General features: G+C 44.8%; 1 protein-coding gene across 27 annotated transcripts in view; it reads right to left on the bottom strand.

Annotated features, from left to right (window-relative positions):
• Positions 1–17,391, bottom strand: part of EPB41L3 (erythrocyte membrane protein band 4.1 like 3) — a 139,536-nt gene that overhangs the window by 88,982 nt on the left and 33,163 nt on the right. For 16 of the 27 annotated variants that reach the window (XM_048045776.2, XM_048045806.2, XM_013179433.3 and 13 more), the window contains exon 1: positions 2,328–2,485. The exons of 1 other annotated variant lie outside the window; for it this stretch is intronic. The gene's annotated coding sequence lies outside the window, so the exon portion shown is untranslated. Of the gene's footprint in view, positions 1–2,327; positions 2,486–4,715; positions 4,963–17,391 lie in introns of those variants that run through there. 10 more of the 27 variants (XM_013179440.3, XM_048045866.2, XM_013179444.3 and 7 more) reach the window with 3 other exon arrangements.

Raw genomic sequence — 17,391 nt, 5'->3', positions numbered from 1 at the left:
CAGCCAGTACTGCTGGGATCAAAACCCAGCCCCTGCTTTAGGGGACGGGCTGCAGTAAAAGCCAAGTGATGGACGGACGCATGCTGTGCCTTGGTAGCTGGGTTTTTAACCTGCAACAGCAACCATTGTCCATTGTCTCTAACCCATTAAGGCAGTGCAATGACTTATCACTTCCACTACGTTGTCAGTAAGCACAAATTTCATACCAATACATGCGTGCGTGCATGTAGCCAGCACTGCATCTCGCTAACACTCCCCTCCCTTTCCCCCAAATTTTCTTTATATCCACAGATGCTTTCAATTTATTCCACCCCTTGCCCCCCACACACACGTTCCCAGTCCCTGGCTTCCACATTCTTCTCTAACCCTCCAAGCTAAAGGCTTTCCTCAGCGGGATCAAACATCTGGTGGGTGATCCTCACACGCACTTCAGTACTGCTTTTGTTTCTCGGCTCGCAAACAGATCACTTTTGATAGGTAGCAAAGCCACTGAAAGGGATTCTCTGTCTGCGGCACACAAAGTACTTCCAAGGTCTATAAAGGAAAGGGTAAAACTGGAAGGGGTCCATATAAAAAGGGTTTTTCCTCCTTTTTAATTTTTTTTTTTATTTTTACGTGCTTTTAAAACTTTCATTTACGTATTGCCTTTTCATATACTATGTCCTGTAGAATGCAAATAGATTTGTAAGTGATTTAGAAAATTAATATAATTGCTTTTTAGGTTTTATCCATTTTATTTAAAAATGAGCAGCTCTGCTGATATAGCCAAATAAAGGCCAAATAAAAAGTAAAGATTGCATTTTGCTCCAGAGACAAAAAGCTGACAATTTCTCAAAATCGCATGACATCACTTATTCAGGAAAGGAGCAGGAAATAGGGAGAAGGCTGTCTGTATGGCATATTGTCTCAGATTAACTCGGTTGTCCCAAATACTGACCCATTTCTCCATGAATATCTAGTTCTCAGCAATCCTCCTGAGTTTCCTCTGCACTGATGCTTACAGTGACGACTACCGATAATGGCAGGCGCAGGAGCAAAGGGCGTATAGGACTCTTGTACTGAAGCCAAGACAAGTGGTTATGCTCCTCTTCTCCACTGCTGGTGCTGTTCCTTTCACTGACTGGAGATCTTCCCAGAGAAACCAAGCATTTCTCTTTGGGTGTTTCCAGCCAGCTAATGCGAGAGTAAGGGCTATGCATCTGCATCCACATTTAGACCTGGACCACTACCCCATCATTAGAAATGGCGAATGCTAGTGATTAAAAATTAAGAGAAGGATGCTGTAAAACTAAGATAATCCCCTATCTTTTCAGTATTTCTCCTCTTTTAAAAATTTCCTTTACGGTACTGATTCAAACTGCTTAGTGATATTTCCTTAAGTCTAGTTCTGGGTAACACCACTTTACATACTCTAACTTTTGTACCAAATAAAAACAATCCATCGTGATCCTTCGGAAAAATATAAAATAAAATAAAAATGTTTTCAGCTTAATCTTCAGCTTATTTGACAGCAATCGTATTTCTCAGTTATACACACACATTTGTTTTCACTTCATAAGAAAGAAATTATGTCTGAACAAAACACTTTGACAATTCAAACCCTTCAATCATACTTCCAGTTAAAAAGGCGACAAGTCAGATGCTAAAACACAATATTCTAGGGCCATACTGCATGCACTGAGAAAAGCACAGCTCCTGCAGATTCATGAAAGAGCCTTCCCTGCGTGGACCGACCCTTTGTTTTCAAAGGCCAGCACACAGTGAACACGCATTGAACGTACACAGATTCACGCTGCGGGATGTATTTCAATGTGAAAAACAGTTATAAATGCTTTCATGTTGATAACGCTAAAGCTTGGGAGATAAAGACGACGCTTCATCTCATGAGAAACAAGTATTCTTTTATAACCACTTATAAATGGTTTGATGTCTTCTCTGAGACAACAGACAGCCCTTTACTGGTACATGGGATTTCCATGAAACGAGCCTGAATGTCACCCGCTGTGAATAACACATTTAACACATTTCAAGAAGTTTCTGTTAACTCCGGATCATGCCTGAAATACACAGAAGTGACATTTTACATATGTAAAAAAGCCGCCATGCATTGCCCCCAAGGAATTCACAACCAACGCACCAGACAACAAATCTAACAAAACATAGGTAAGAGCATGCCATCGTGGGTCAAGCCTACCATCAGAGCTTGTATTATCTATAAAAAAAAATATAAAATAAATTTTAAAAAAAATCTCAGCCTTCAGATAAAAACCCGTGAGCAGTAACTTTCTCATCAAAGGTTTCCCCTTCAGATAAAAAAAAGACCTCACCCTGTTTCAATGCAAGATTTACGTAAGTCGGAGGTTCACCTTCAACTCGCTCCTTCTCGGAAGAGAGAAGAAAACCCAAACTAAGATCATCCCTCTCCCGCTTCGCCGCGGTTCCCCCGAAGCCAGGCACAGCCCCGCCCTGCCCAGGATGCTGGGGAGGGGTGCCCCACCCTGCTGCCCCCCACCTCCTCCTCTTCTCCTCCTCCTCCCAAAGGCTGAACCTGCCCACCGCAGAGGCCGGCTCCCATCGGCCGAGCTCCTGCCACGCATCCGACGAGCTCCCCGTCACGCGGAGCAGCCCCCGGGGAGAAAAAAGGCCGCGGGCCGCCTCGCCGACGGAGGGACGGGAGGGATGCGGCTGCGCGCAGTTAGCCCGGGGAGAGGCGCGGGCCGTGCCGGCCCGATGAAATAAAGGCAATGTATTTTTAATGCACGCCGCTTCACTGCGCCTGGTTCTTTGCTGCTGCAGCGAGCGGGGCTGTGGCGTGCCGTGGGCTCCGCTCCTGCTCGGCCAGTGCTGCCAATAAACTTCCTACAGCTCCTACCCCAACGCGGGGGTCTTGAGCTGTCTTCTCCCCGTGCTGCCGCGCAGGTCTCGTCCCAGCAGCAGAGCTGAAAGTTTCCAGCCCAAGGAGAGCAGCACGGCAGCATTCACCTCCCTGTGTACCACAGGAGTACACGTACAGGTGCAGCGAGACCGGTGAATTCAATCACAGCGCTGATGCGGCAGGGCGAGCTTGAGCTTTCATAGAACCACAGATACCCAAGCTGGAAGGGACCCACGAGGATCATCGAGCCCAACTCCTGGGTCCCCAAAGGACCACCCTAAAAATCAGACCACGTGTCTTTCCATCCTCTGCTCCACGGAGGAGCTATTCTCTATAGTTTTGGAGGAGAAGTATAGACTTGATTAAATTTGATGAATGTTTACTGGTCAAAAGCATATTTTGCTTAGTTGCTCATTTTCTATGAGATTGATACTTTTTAGATATATACGAATCTTTTTGCTTTCTGTTGACAAAGAAAACACTGACGTTATTAAAAGTAAAATGAAAGGGCGAGAGTTCAGCTTGCCACACTGTAAAGAGACAGACGCACGTGGGACACACCTAACCTAGAGATTTTCTTTGGCAAGCGCAACCTCTGACTTGCAATTATTTTGACTGAAAAGACTTCCAATGAAGCAGGTACTTTTCCTTCTATTTCCAACCGACGTGCACGTCGAGCTCAGGAAATACTTTCTGCCTCAAACACAAGCACAGGCTGCAAAACGGCGTTCAGAGCTTTAAGCAGGACGCCCTCCACTTCCAATAAAAAAAAAATAAATAAATCAGGAAACTGCAAAGCCACATCGGACGCACTTTGCTACTTGCAGCGGTGACAGGGGTGCGAGTTTTCAGGCTCCCTGCATCTGACAAAGTTTCAGCTCTTTGAGGGAAGAATAAAGAGCTACGGAGCCCCCCGCATCTGCAGGCTGGGCCTCCCAGGGGATGCCCTCGGGTTTTTATTTTTATTTTTCCACCTCCCCCCCGCCACCGCCACTTCCACACCACACCTGGGAGTGACAGGCAGCCCCCCACGCGTGATTTCTCCGCGGGGCGGCCGCAGCCCGGCGTTTGGGACCCCCAAAAGGGGGAGTAAAGGAGGGGGGGACCCCTCGCTGCCTCCCGGGGAGGGAAGGGGGAGAAGGACCCCGGAGGGGGGGCCGGGGGGGGGGGGGGGGGGGGCGCGGCGCAGGCACTGCAGCGGGCCGGGGCTGCGATGAGCTCCGTGCATAACCACACCCGCCGCATTGCAGAAGCCACGGCCCGGGGGGGGGGAGGAGGGAAACAGCCCCCCCAGCCACCGCAAGGCAACGGGAGGGGAGAAGGGGAGGGGGGCAGCCCCACCGCCCCGCCCCACGGAGAGGATAAGGGGGGCTCCGCCTGTGCCCCACCACTCCACGCCCCCTCCCCCCACCCGCGGCGCCTGTGCCGACTGGTGAAGTTTCCTACAGAAATAGCGCTCTAAATATAAATAAAATTGCATGCCCCCCCCCCCCCCCCCCCCCCCCATACACAAACACACGCAGCCTCTCCGGCCCAGCCGCAGGGGCGCAGCCCACCCCCCCTCTCCCCCCCCCAGCCCTCCGGCTCCCAGCACGGGGGCACCGCTCGCCGCCTCCCCCAGCATCCCGCACACCCCCCGGCCCCCAGCACCCCCCCGGCATCCCGCACAGCCCCCCCCATCTGCGGCTGCCAACTTAAAAATGGCTCCTGGGAGCGAGGCTTGCTTCTCTGCCGCTATATATAAATAGGTGGATTTCAAAAAAAAAAAAAAAAAAATTACAAAAAAATAAAAAATCAGAGGGGGGTGTGTGCAATCTGCAACCGCCCCCCCCGGGCATACCCTCCGCTTCCCCGTGCCGCAGGGGGCTCCGCGGTACCTCGGTGGCGGTGCCGGGGGTGGTGGCACCGGTGGCGGTGGCACCGGAGCTGCTCCCGGCGGCGGCCACGCGTCAGCAGCAGCCCGGCTCTGCCTAGGGCGAGCCTCGCTCCGCCGCTCCGCAGCAAATCAGGGCTGTGCAGGCTCCTCCGGAGAGAGGGAGGGAAAAAGGAAAGGCAGGAAAAAAAAAAAAAAAAAAAGAGGGGAAAAAAAAAAAGCGCACGCCAAGGAAAAAAAAAAAAAAAGGCAAATGCTGGATGCTGGCAGGGGGAAAAGGGGGGCGCTGAGGGCTTGCACCCCACGCACAGAGCAAGGAGCCCCACCTGCACCCCGGGGGGGGGGCGGGGGGTCCGGCCGGTTTTTGGCTCAGCGAAGTGATTTCTGCTCTGCGGAGAAGTTTAGCTGCTGCAGTTGCAAACGATAGGGAGGCTGCCTGTGAATTTAAAAGCAGCAAGCTGGATGCTGACAAGGTCTGGCTTTGATTGACCTGCGGGATTTTTGCTGGGGAGGGGGAGTATCAGCCTTCTAGATTTTAATTTCAAGTGACAAACCACATGCTTTCAAAATCTGGACCCTATTTCACTCAACATCATCACCAAAGCAGAAAGAAACACAGGTCCTAACGCACATTGGCTCCTGAGCCAGAAAGGGCGATGTAATACTGAAGATGACTTTGGAGTTTTGCTAGGGCGCCTAATGCAACACAAACTACAACCCGACACACGTCAGGAAGCCTCACGGATTCAGAGCATGCACCAAAGCCCTTCGGGAAGGGATAATCTGACTTGCACCATTTCATTTTGGTAAATAGGTAGCTGCTCTTAGAGCACGTAACTGAGCTCTCTGCTGTCTGGCTACAAGGGCCAGGAGCAGCTCTGGGAGCTGAGGCTCTGCTGCATCATGCTCATGGTACTCATTCCCTTCTCTGGGGGCCAGAAGCAGCCAGAAGTGCTCCCTGCCCACAGTAGGACCGGCCACATGAAGGCTGTCCTGACCAGCTGCAGGAGAACCATAGCCCAACACGCTCCCATGCTGCACCCTCGTTCTGTTGCAAGGCAGTGGGTAAAGCAGGCTTACCCTTCTGTGTATGCTGAGAGCTCCCCCAAAATGATAAGATCCAAATGAGATTCAGGCCTCCAATATGAATCAGGGGGTGGGGTTTGGGGGGGGATATCTCCTTTAATTAGCCACATCTCCGTGGGACTTCAGAAAGGAAAGAGATTTTGACAGTAGGCAGCGGATGTGCCACAGCTCAGATCTGCAGACCTGCGCTACTCTGTGCTGAATGCAGAACTGCCACTTAGCAGATCTGGCACACTGTAACAGACACAAGAAAGAGAGAGACTTCAAAGGGGAAATGTGTGCCATCAACTGAGAGAGGGCATACCTCTAGTCATGCAGTTTAAATAAAACAACTTGTGTACACTTCCCCACCAGGAACTCTGGAAGTCATCGTGAACCACAAGGGAACGTACTCGACAGCTAAGACATACATTAGAGTTAACAAGGTTTGGTTTGGGGAAAGAAGAAAGTAAGAAAAGGACAGAGTTGGTTTGAATCAATTAAGAGTCTCAAAAGTGAGCTAAGAGACTTAAGAAGTATTATTACTTGAAAATAGCTCGATTTCCCAGCTCAGCCTTTAGCAGCTATCGCCCCATCCGTTGCAGAGGGAGGTGGTGGCACTGCTTTCGACAAGAGGGGCAGCAGAGCTTCGGAGTAACATCTGCTGTCCTCAAGCAGGGAGATTTGCCCCACGGTAATACCACGCCCTGTGATCCCTTCTGTGGATATACTGCGTATCTAACAGCACTTTTCATCTGAGGATCTAAAAGCTTTCAGCACATTGATTTAACCTCAAAACATCAAGCAGTATTAATAGGCTGTTCCTCCAAGCAGGAAATCTTTGCATCGGATATTTAGTAGCTGGAACCTCTGCACTGCCAATATGGGCTGAGTTTCCGAGTTTTTAGCCCTCACGGTCTCACTGACTATTGCTTTTTTTCTCTCTTTGAATGTTATTTTCTAATTCTGAAGTGGGTTAGTTGGCCAGCCTGCCCTAACTCCTGTCAGACGGGAGCTCAGTGGAAAGTTTATGTTTCCATGAATCAGCATTTTTAAATTACTATTTAAAAAGAAAACAAAAAACACGCTGTTTTTCCAGCGGTTTTTAGCAAGCCCTCATCCATACTCTTTCCACACAGGTGGGAAACTTGAATAATCTCCCCACGCTTCCCTGGAGTGATACCAGCGTTCATCTAGATGGCAAATCCAGGCAGTGCTAGAAGGGACTCTGATCTCCTGCCTTGCTATGTGACAATAGGTTCACTCCTGCTATTTTCTTGCACTTTTGGAGGTCGAGCTTCAGAGCTGGGTATCAGGAGGAACTGATTTTGATGTCTCCCCTGCAGTTCCTGTCCATCTCCACTCCTGACACACCACGCTCAGTGCAGCACAAGGCAGCCAGACGCACAGCCCCTGCTGCGCGCCACAGGAAGGGGCCAGCCCACTCTCTGCTCGAGGTTTGTTTTCTTAACTCCTACATTTTGCTTATTTAAAAGGGGCCCGAACTTGGGAGGGATGAGGGATGCCACACTCTTGCAGCTTGTAGTGGTTGCCCTCAATGTGCAGCCTTTGAACTCTTCACATCCTGCTGCTCTAGACACGAGCTCTCTGCGTGCCGCTACGCGGGGACCAGCTCCTCTCCACTTCAGTGACTGCTGAAAGCTCCTCCCAGCCCATATACTACTAATACACCTTTGCCCTTACAAGAATCTTATCATCTTCCCCTGTAAAGCACTGTTCTTCCCCCCTGTGCCGTACACCTTCCTTGCATTTCTTCCTGGATGGGGATTCTCATATAATCACAGAACATCCCAAGCTGGAAGGGACCCACAAGGACCATTGAATCCAACTCCTGGCTCCACACCGAACCACCCAAAAATCAGACCCTGTGCCTGTGAGCGTTGTCCAAATGCTTCTTGAGCTCTGGCAAGCTTGGTGCTGTGACCACTGCCTTAGGGAATTCCTCGATTTCTTATTTGTGCAAGGAGCTAAGTGCACATTCATATTGCTTCTGTGCTCACCTGAGGTCCTCTGGGGAGGAGGTATGGAGATGTCAGAGCCAACACATGCTGACACCCAACTGTATGAGCAACAGAGTCATCCAGGAGACTGATGCTAGGCTGGGGAAATGCGTAAAACATGCGGGAAGCTCTGCCCTCCACTCCCTTTTCCATTCTTCCCTTGCAGTTTTCCAGTTGGTGACCACAAGTGACTTTTTGGGAAAGCCCCACAGAGGGTGGGAAAAGGTGCAAACACACTCACATAACCTTTCCCATGGGGTAACCAGTCAGAGGAGAGCACTCATAAGGAAACCAGGCCCTTGCAGAACATTTGGCCATGACAAGGGCTTTTTTTTTTTTTTTTTTTATAGGAGAGGGCAATGGGGAGACACAGGGTCTTTGCCAGGAAGGGATGAATAGGCAACCCTGGAAGAGCTGGGACAAGGATTATTGACCAGCCCTGGGAACTGCTGCCTAAAACATTCTTGTGATTCCCTAATTGATTGGACATGGCATTCAAAATAGCACATTACAGAAAAGCAAGACACAAAAATGCTATCAAACTCCGCAAAAGGCCGTCTCAAGCCCAGCCAACAATGAATTAGCCGGGTACAGCACTTAGAAAAATGGGAAGTACTGTAAAAGTAGTAGCATTATTACAGCAGTATTAGGAAGATATTTCTCCGCAGACGCGAGCTTGGCACTATCTGTCTAGACGGGTAGATGGTTTTGGAGTCGAACTGATTTTTTTATTTTTTTTTTATTACCGTATCCACTTCAATTTATTAAAAGCAAACTGTTCTGCCCATGACTCATGCAGCTTAGCTTTCTGCATGGCAATGAAACAAAATTCTCATTATTAAAAGCGATCACTGTGAGACAGCATGTGAAGGTTAGGTTTAGAAATCAGACCGAATCTTCTATTTCTGTCTTTCCTCACTGCAAACGTTATGCCCACATACCTCTAATTGGCCAGCATTACCATTTACTTAAAATACAGAAGATACGAACCTTCTGGCAAGATATGAGACTCCCCTTCATGCAACTCCAGTGACACAGGTCAAGCTCACGACATGGGTTAGCTGACCTCAGTACAGCTCTGTTGTCTGATGCAAATCTTGCTCTGCCAGTCAGTGCTAAACCCACCCCATTTTAGGACTACTGAAAGAACAATCAGTAAATTTGGCCCCTGTGCTTCTGCAACTGAAATTCTGCAAAGATTTACTGCAATTAATTCAGCATTGCCCTTTGCCACTTTCATATCTGTAGCTGCTTTCTGACTGAGAGAATTAGCTGGATTATTAAGACATTACCTCCTGCTGCATTTCTCCAGCCCCCCTCACTAACCAAACGTAACCAAGGTCTTATGAATATAAAATGCTTTGGGATGTACCTGAGGCTGTGTCTAAAACAGACATGCATTAGTTTTCAGAGTAACAAATTTAATTTTTTATCTCAATAAGGTTTTCAATTTTAATTTATTTTGACAATGCATAATCATTACTACAATTTAGCTGTACTCTACATTCATATACTCTGAGTCTAGCAAATAAAAAATACAGAAGATATAAATTAGTGTTCACTGCATATTGTATTTTAATTTAAGTAGGGTTCCTAAACAGGTTAACAATACACGAGGCAAGGACAACTCTCATTTACCATTGGCCATGCTATGACCGAGAGCATCCTAGATGGTGACCACTTCTACACCAAGGTTAACACAAGCCGTTCTCCTTTACTGGCGTCGTGTCTGTTGCGTCCATCTACTTCAGCCCATGACATGCTGGCTTCTCCCCCACCCACCCAAATCCATGCTGTTCCCCTTGTGGTACATTAAACAGGAAAGCGGATACCTTCCTTCCCCATTTTCCATGCCACTAAACTCAGTCTTGCATTTTAGTTACAAAACTATCTGTAGCCCCTCTGTGTCCTCTTTTCGTGAAACATCTAATTCGGAGAACTTTACCTTGAGCATAATCTAGTCTCACTGACTCAAAGGAGAATTAATGCACATATTTATTAAGTAGCGTCAGAAATAGAAATGACATCCTGAATCATCATGGCCTTCTACAAATCTCTTTTTGAAATACCTCTTCCTCATGACATGTATAATAAAATGACTCTCAGTGGCCACGTTAATAGACATGGCCCTCAACTGCTTTTATATCATTAGTCTTCTTAGGCTGCAAGATTTACCAGGTAGGGAAGGCACTTTAATGAGTATTTGTATAGCACCCAACACAGTTCACCTCTCATCTTGACTAAGGTTAATAGCAATTAAGAGAAGTGCTAATAGGTTCTTATTTAAACGAATAGCATTACAATAAGCATAAGCGTAGGTAAAAGTGATATTAAGAAACACAGGAAGTTCAGCTCAAGAGTGAACACATGTAGCCTATGTCCATAGCCCTTGCTCCTCACACTCCATCCCCACCCTGCAGCCCGCCATGGTTTCACAGCCAGTTTAAAGGTCAGCACCACCAAAAAGAGTTCCTGTCCTTCCCCTAGTTCCTGGCTGCTCCTTGCCACCTTCATCCAGCCACTGCAAGCATATATCGAGTCCATGGGAAGAAGCAAGCAAACCTATTTGAGTTAAAACTGAAAAAGGAAGGACCATAAATCTGACCGGTTCCTCACTATGATTCCCCATGAGATCCCCTCAATATTTTTACACTGGCAGAAACATGGAGGGTGACATGAAAAGTGGAGATGCTGGCAGTCACAGTGCCTTTTTTTGGCAGCCACACCAGCCTGTGCTGGCATTAGACTGTGGCGTTGGACACCAGCCTTTATTTATGTGAGCAACTGCTCCAAATTATCCCTAACCTTCAGGACCTGCATGATTGGGCTCCCAGAGGCCAGTCCACCTCTAGCCAGCAGCCTGATTCTGAGCACAGAGAGGAGCTCCTCCATGTCACATCTATAACTTAGGCTCTTTGAAAATACATTAGGTTTTAAAAACAAACTTTAAGTTTACAATTGACATTGAGATTCACCTTGGTTGATGGGACACTTGTTAGTGCTGGGTTCAGACAGTACAACTGAAATAAACTTATTGAGAAGTGAAGAAACCCATCGCCTCCCTCTGTGTAAACAGATTTCTCCCACTGCTACTCAGAGTTTTTTTGTTGTTGTTGTTTGTTTTTGTTTTTGTTTTTGTTTTCTTCTCCTTGAGTACTAACAATAAGAGTTGTTATAGAAGTTCTCATTGTCTTTCCCTTGATGAAATATATTGTCATACTGTAAAGGTAGGGTGTCCTATGTGGATTGTATCCTGTGATAGAAAAGTAGCATGCTCCACTTGCTTCTTTCTAACTGAAACACAGCTAATTACTAACCCAACACAGAGCCCCAAAACAGCACAGCGGATCTGGTTTTGTGTCTCGCACTGAAGAGCAAGCCCTTTAATAGCATGAAAACATTACATTGAGAGAAGAAAAACTCATCATCTTCAACCCACAGCTCTAACAAACTAAACAAATTAAGCTCTCACAAACGACAATGATATATATTTGTGTCCTAGGCACTGAAAAATACCTAAGAAAGGCATCTCAGCCTCTCACCCTTTTGAAAAGCTTTTTACACTTCGCAGATAATGACCATCATGAACAGCACCTCACAGTGCAAATGTTGAATTTACCACAGATGCCCCAAACCAACACTTCCACGAGCAGGTTTGCTTAGTTGCCGCCGAACCGCCACCACTCCGCCTGTACGCAAACATCTGTCTGACTGCTCTGGGAGACTGACATGCCAAGCAGCGACCTGAATGCCTTCAGCATCGGGCCAGCTTGCCACTTTGGAAAAGTTTCCTGTCAGGTTTATTTCTGAGTAAAGCACAAGCTTACGTAAGGACCCTCCATTTGTAAGAGGAGCTCGGCTCCTTTTCCGCAAAATTTCTGTGTGCAAAGTTTGTTCTCATTAGTAAAACAGATGTAGGAATTCTGGCGTTGCCCCTGGAAAAAGGAAACAATTTGCACACTGGAGTTCCTAAGGTTGAAATTGAAATCTAAACAACGATTTACACTGAAAAATCAATTTTCTGGGTGACAACAGACAAAACGTACTTTGTCTGTTACCTCTTTCATCTCTTACCCAAATCAAATAACAAGCAAACATTGATTCAGAATATCTGGAGGCCCATGTAGTGCCTCTGATGACAGCTAAAGGCGGGGACCTCTCACTGGTTACAAATGACATAAAAAATAATGTATTTACAGAAAGCCTGTGAACAAAAGAGATCCAGGCTGTATTCTCCCAAACATGTGAACTCAGTTTTCTCAAGCATCAACCAAATTATTTCCAAGGTCCTCTTCACCATACCAGTAAGAGCAGCCAGACGTCCATAATCTTCAAGCCAGTTCCTCTCCCAGAGCAAACTAGCAAACAGAAGAAGTGGGACTGCAATCTCTGCTGCAAGATAAGACCATGGTAACAGCATCAGGGCTTACAAACAGTGCTGGTCTTCAGTTTCCCAACTTGTCCGCAGTACTTTGATGAGATCTGGGTGTTTTGTCCGCAAACTAAGATCTAATCACATGTGCTTGCAATTTGTTATCTTGACCCAAGAAGCTGCTTAGAAAAAGCTTGCAATTGCCATTGGACCTGTTAACATGCGTCAACAAAATATTGGTGTTTTTAACAGAAGAAAACAGAGCTGATGGTATGTGGAATTTCACTGACACTTAAGGTGCCAGACAAGTGAAATATGGCTGTAAAAGGGGGATTTTCATTTTCATAGTTTTCCCCTGAGAAAACAAGTAACTGCAGAAATAATGAAAGCCACAAATATTTTCTTAATGAAAAAATATGGTGGCATTGATACAAAGCATTGCATTGTAAATACACAGCACAAAGCTGTTTCCTTTGCAATAGCAAGAGAACTCTATCATTCAATTAGTTTGGAATAATAAGTACCAAATCCCTCCAATTCTGACTTTGGTAGTGAATGAATTTTTGGAGGTTTGGGTCATTTTGCTGTCTTTTGTATAGCGCCTAATCCACATTCCATGAGTTATTTTAAGTGGAAGAAAGAAATTAAAAAGAAAAGTAAGCAAGCCAAATAAATGGACTCATAAAACAGCCTTCAGAGGGATCAGATGATTTCAATGAGTTGCTCTCCTATGTTCCTTCACATTATGGGGAGGAAAGCTGGAAAGAGGTGGAGGGAGGCTGCATGGGATAGGAAAGTTAAGTATCAGAAAGTTGATGTTCCTCAGATTTTACTGCTCCTTGTGCCCTACACTCAATCCTTACCACCACCAAGCCCTCTGAATATATCTTTTAGTATTTCTGCCAGACAAGGTAGAGCATACATAGTAGCTACAGGCATGCTGATAGGCAGCCATGCACATGCTGATTACCTATCATAACATACGCTTTGATTAGTCAGACAGGCTAATTGCCCAGCCACAACGACACAGGACATTTAATGGCTGAGCTCACTTTAAAGCAAAAAAATTCACTTAGAGAGGCAAGACTTGCCTCTAGACTTTTCTAGACCACCACTGCTGCACAACCACCACTACTCTCTTTTATTTCCGCTACTCAGGGTAGATCTGGATGTGTAACATAAAAGATGCTGTAGCAATGTCTCATGGTATGGACTCTCCATGTTTTTCCCTGCACCAGCCATCCTCTGCTTTGCATTAAGCATAACAAAGTCCTGCCTTACTTCCTTTTTGGGGGATTCTGCCAGTCTTTGAAGGAACCTGAAAGTGATTATACAGATGAATGATGAAACCTGAACTCTTTTTCTCATGTTCCAACCGAGTGAAAAGACAGGAGATAAAGTGGCTTATCCTTGGAGAAGTCAGCCTCGAGTTTCTACCGCAAACGTGGTGACTTACTTCAGGTTCTGCAAAGGGTGCCAAAGCCCTTTGGATAGCAAGACTATTTCTATGTAGTACTCTGAAGTGAATTTCAAAGCAAAAGTGCTTTCATTTCATCAGCAAATTCCTCACTGACAGGTTTTTGGTTGTTTTTTGTTTTGTTTTCATTTTGAAGAAGAACAGCAACTAATAATACTAAACTTACAATGATCGTTTCTTAGAGTAACATGACCAAAATTCTACCCCTTGAGAGAACTGAGTTTTCTATACTCCACAATTCCCATGAAATCAAATATTCTGACATGTGCCCACTATTATGATTAAAGTAAGGACTTTGGAAGTTAAACTCCCCTCTGACTAACTTATAAAGTTACCTTCAACAAAGCCTCTCTAAAGCTAAAATTATGTTTCCCATTGTCCTTTACCAAAGTCTTAGCTCATATGATTGATTTTATTTAGACTAATGAAGTAAAATTTTCACTCAAACTTCACAGGCATCACAGTATGCGACATGTCTGAAGGTTGTACAGAATTCATCCACCAATGAGCTAAGCGAGCTGAGCAGTGTTCAGCAGGCAATTACCACATCTGGAAAACCTGCCATAAAACAGCTGTTATCACTTAGTATGTATACACGCAAACTTTGAAATTATTTTAAGAATAAGTAACATGTTACATCTTATCTTTTAGGTCCTTAATACTCTCAGCTTCTGAACCATGAGCAGGTCTCACATATTTGTGTCAAGCAGCCTTCTCCTCCCGCACATCCTCACTGCAAAGATGTTATAAAATCTTTGTTTCAGTGACTTCTCTTAATCACTTCTTGTTACCGTTTTTTTTTTCTTTTTTGTATCTGAAACCTTTCTGAAAACACTTTCATTGATTAAAGGTTGTATAGAAAAAGATACGAGTTGATGGCTGACTAAAAATCAAAAGCACTCTGATGGCTGGCTACTTGGAGAAGTTAGCATGCAAAGCGGTTGGGCAAGAATTTATGGTACCCTATTTAATCTTCACTAATTTGCAGTGTAAATATTTTCAAAGTCCAATAAGGATGAAGTAGCTCCCCTCCAAAAGAAGTATGCATTTATATCACTTTACTTGGTTAAACAAGCTTCAAAATATATTCTCTTGTACTACATTATCTTAAAGAAGAAAGCCATTAGCAGTGATACTTAGTTCAGAATTTGTCTTGGGGGTCCACACTCTAGATCACAAGAAGTTTACTTGTATGAGCTATCTGAAAACAAAATTGAGATTTCCAGAAATTTTACATTATGAGATTTTTTTTTTAATTGGAAAAAAAAATGATGAAAAACAGAAGTTTTTTTTTTTTTTTTTTGAAACAGCTGTTGCTTACCATGTGCAAAACTTACTAAGTTAAAGATAAGGAATGTTTCAGTTTCAATTCAGTACAATTCATTTAGTACACAGAGTAGTGATTGCTATGGTTATGAAATCACAAACGTTTTGAAGTTTTACATGTGGGGAATGACCGCACATCATGTGCACAGAGATCACATTTAAAGTGGAATGTAAGAGAGGAGAAACCAGCTGCAAACAACTGTGCAGTGGGTGTCTAGCTTGGACGAGTCTACAGAGCACCTCCAGGTAACCACATCTGCTGGGCCATCGAGCTGGAGGTGACCTGCACTGAAAGCTGATTTCCACAGTTGCAATGCAAGAGAGATGGAGAGACGAAGAACACAGCCAGCATCTCTGGTACCTGAGAAAAGGCATGCCTAAACTCTGCTTCTGGATGACAGCAGTACGGGACCTGGTAAGCTCAGCACCTTATGAAGGCCAGGTAACAAATCTGACCTGAGAAACACAAGTTCTGTGGGGCAGATGAGCTGCAAATACCTACGAGTAGACAGGACTGAAACCAGCCTGAAATTCTCATCAGAGAAAGCATTTTGAAGGCATTGCAATATAGCACCAACATCATTTTCAACAGTATTGTATACTCTTTTCCCCAGTTTTCAAATGTTCCTATACCACTTTTTATACTGTTTCGAAACCAGTTTCTCTATATATACACATATATTTTAGGAAATAAAAACGACCAGGACTTTGAGAGTTTCTGTTCCCCCTTCTTCCTCCCACCTAGATCTTTACATCTCCTGTTTTTGCCTAAGCTTCACAGCTCAGAACAGTAAAGCAACTCGTGGAACGGAAGCAGAGTGTTACAACAGTCTGCTACTAGAATAAGAAAATTAAACATGGAAAGGGGAGGTGGGATGAATCATGCCAACGTGTGACATTCCTTAACTCAAAAAAAGTCCCAAAACTTTTTTAAAATTTATTTTTAGCTAATAACAGTAATCTAGCACTGTATAACTCAAACTTCCCCGTGAATAACCAGTATAAACTATTTGGACCTACTCTTATACAGGTTTCTTGCAACTCTACAGACTAATTTCCTTTACTTTTCTGTAACCTTCGTTGTACTGCAGTAAAGTTTATTTTTTAGCATAAAAGAAACTCAAAATAATTGTGTGTGTGAGAATGAGAGAAAATAAAAACAGTTTGTCTAAATGTTCATCGTTACCCTGTGAATGCACCAACACCATTTTAACATCTAGTATGTTCGCCAGTAAGTGATTTTCAGGGGTGTTGCAAGCAATAGAAGGATTTTCATGATCGCCACTAGACCAAGCGGTTTGCTGAAATGAATATGTTTAAAATCTGCTTTGAGAAATGCCCTTTTCAACAGCAAACTTAATTGTTTCAGCTGAGTAGTTTAATACTGCAACGTGTTAAATGAGGAGTAGCCAAAAGTGACTTCAATACACTTGGCACGTTTCTACTTCAGCTTCGGTTTCCCTGTTGGTCCTGGTGCAGGGAGGAAGAGCTGGGCAGCTCCTGTGAGGACCTGAGAGCAGGGTGAGTGGCTGGTACGGGGCAAGCAGCAGCAGCTCTCCCTTCTCCGTACAGTTCTCCTAATGCACATCCTGCTTTCAGGCAGCCTCTGATAATTACATGAGATTTTGCAGGATCTATTCTCTGCCTTAACAGATATGTTGTTGGTAAAGCTAGCAATTAAAGTAGCTTACAAAATGTGCAAATAAGGAGCCTCACAGCATTTGTGCATGTAGGTTATTCTTGGTAGCACTGGTGCTACTGAACCCCCTTATCTTGAGGCATTCTTTTCCACTTAAGAAAACCAAACCATTGAGAAGCAACAGAGACTCCTAAACCTCTGTTTGAGAATCTTATCACTCACTCAAGGGCCTGAATGCCTGGAACAAACAGACTACCAGGAGCCCCAGAGAGCACAGCAGAGCTGGAAAAAACAGACAGTTTTGTCTATAATATCCAACAGTAGTTTCACATAAGTGAACAGGATTCTTCCCCCTGCAACAGAACAGGTCTAACCTTGACAGCTCAGTGGGGGAACACCTGGACCACTGAGATGGATGAGGAATCCTGTCAGTTTAATGATGCAAGGGTGTCCCCACCTTGGGAGTTTTGGTATTCCTCGTGGTCAAGAGATATAGACAGTTTTAGTAGCTGTGTAATAGTACAAATGCATATTATGGGAAATTAAATTTTGACATCCATTCCTTTAGTTGTGTTCTAACATTTGTAATGTTGTATTCACTGACTTATTTTTATAAGCACTACAAAAAAAAATCAAGCGAAAACGCTCTGTTATGCCTAGTAATGAATTATTACAAAATAAATACTCATCCCAAATGTACTGGAGCATATCATTACAGGCCATTTTATAATTTGACTCTAAAT

The sequence above is a fragment of the Anser cygnoides genome, chromosome 2, assembly GCF_040182565.1.
Source record: "Anser cygnoides isolate HZ-2024a breed goose chromosome 2, Taihu_goose_T2T_genome, whole genome shotgun sequence".
Classification (NCBI taxonomy): Eukaryota; Metazoa; Chordata; class Aves; order Anseriformes; family Anatidae; genus Anser; species Anser cygnoides.
Note: the sequence above shows the minus strand (reverse complement) of the source record. Positions and strands in the feature narration are given on the sequence as shown.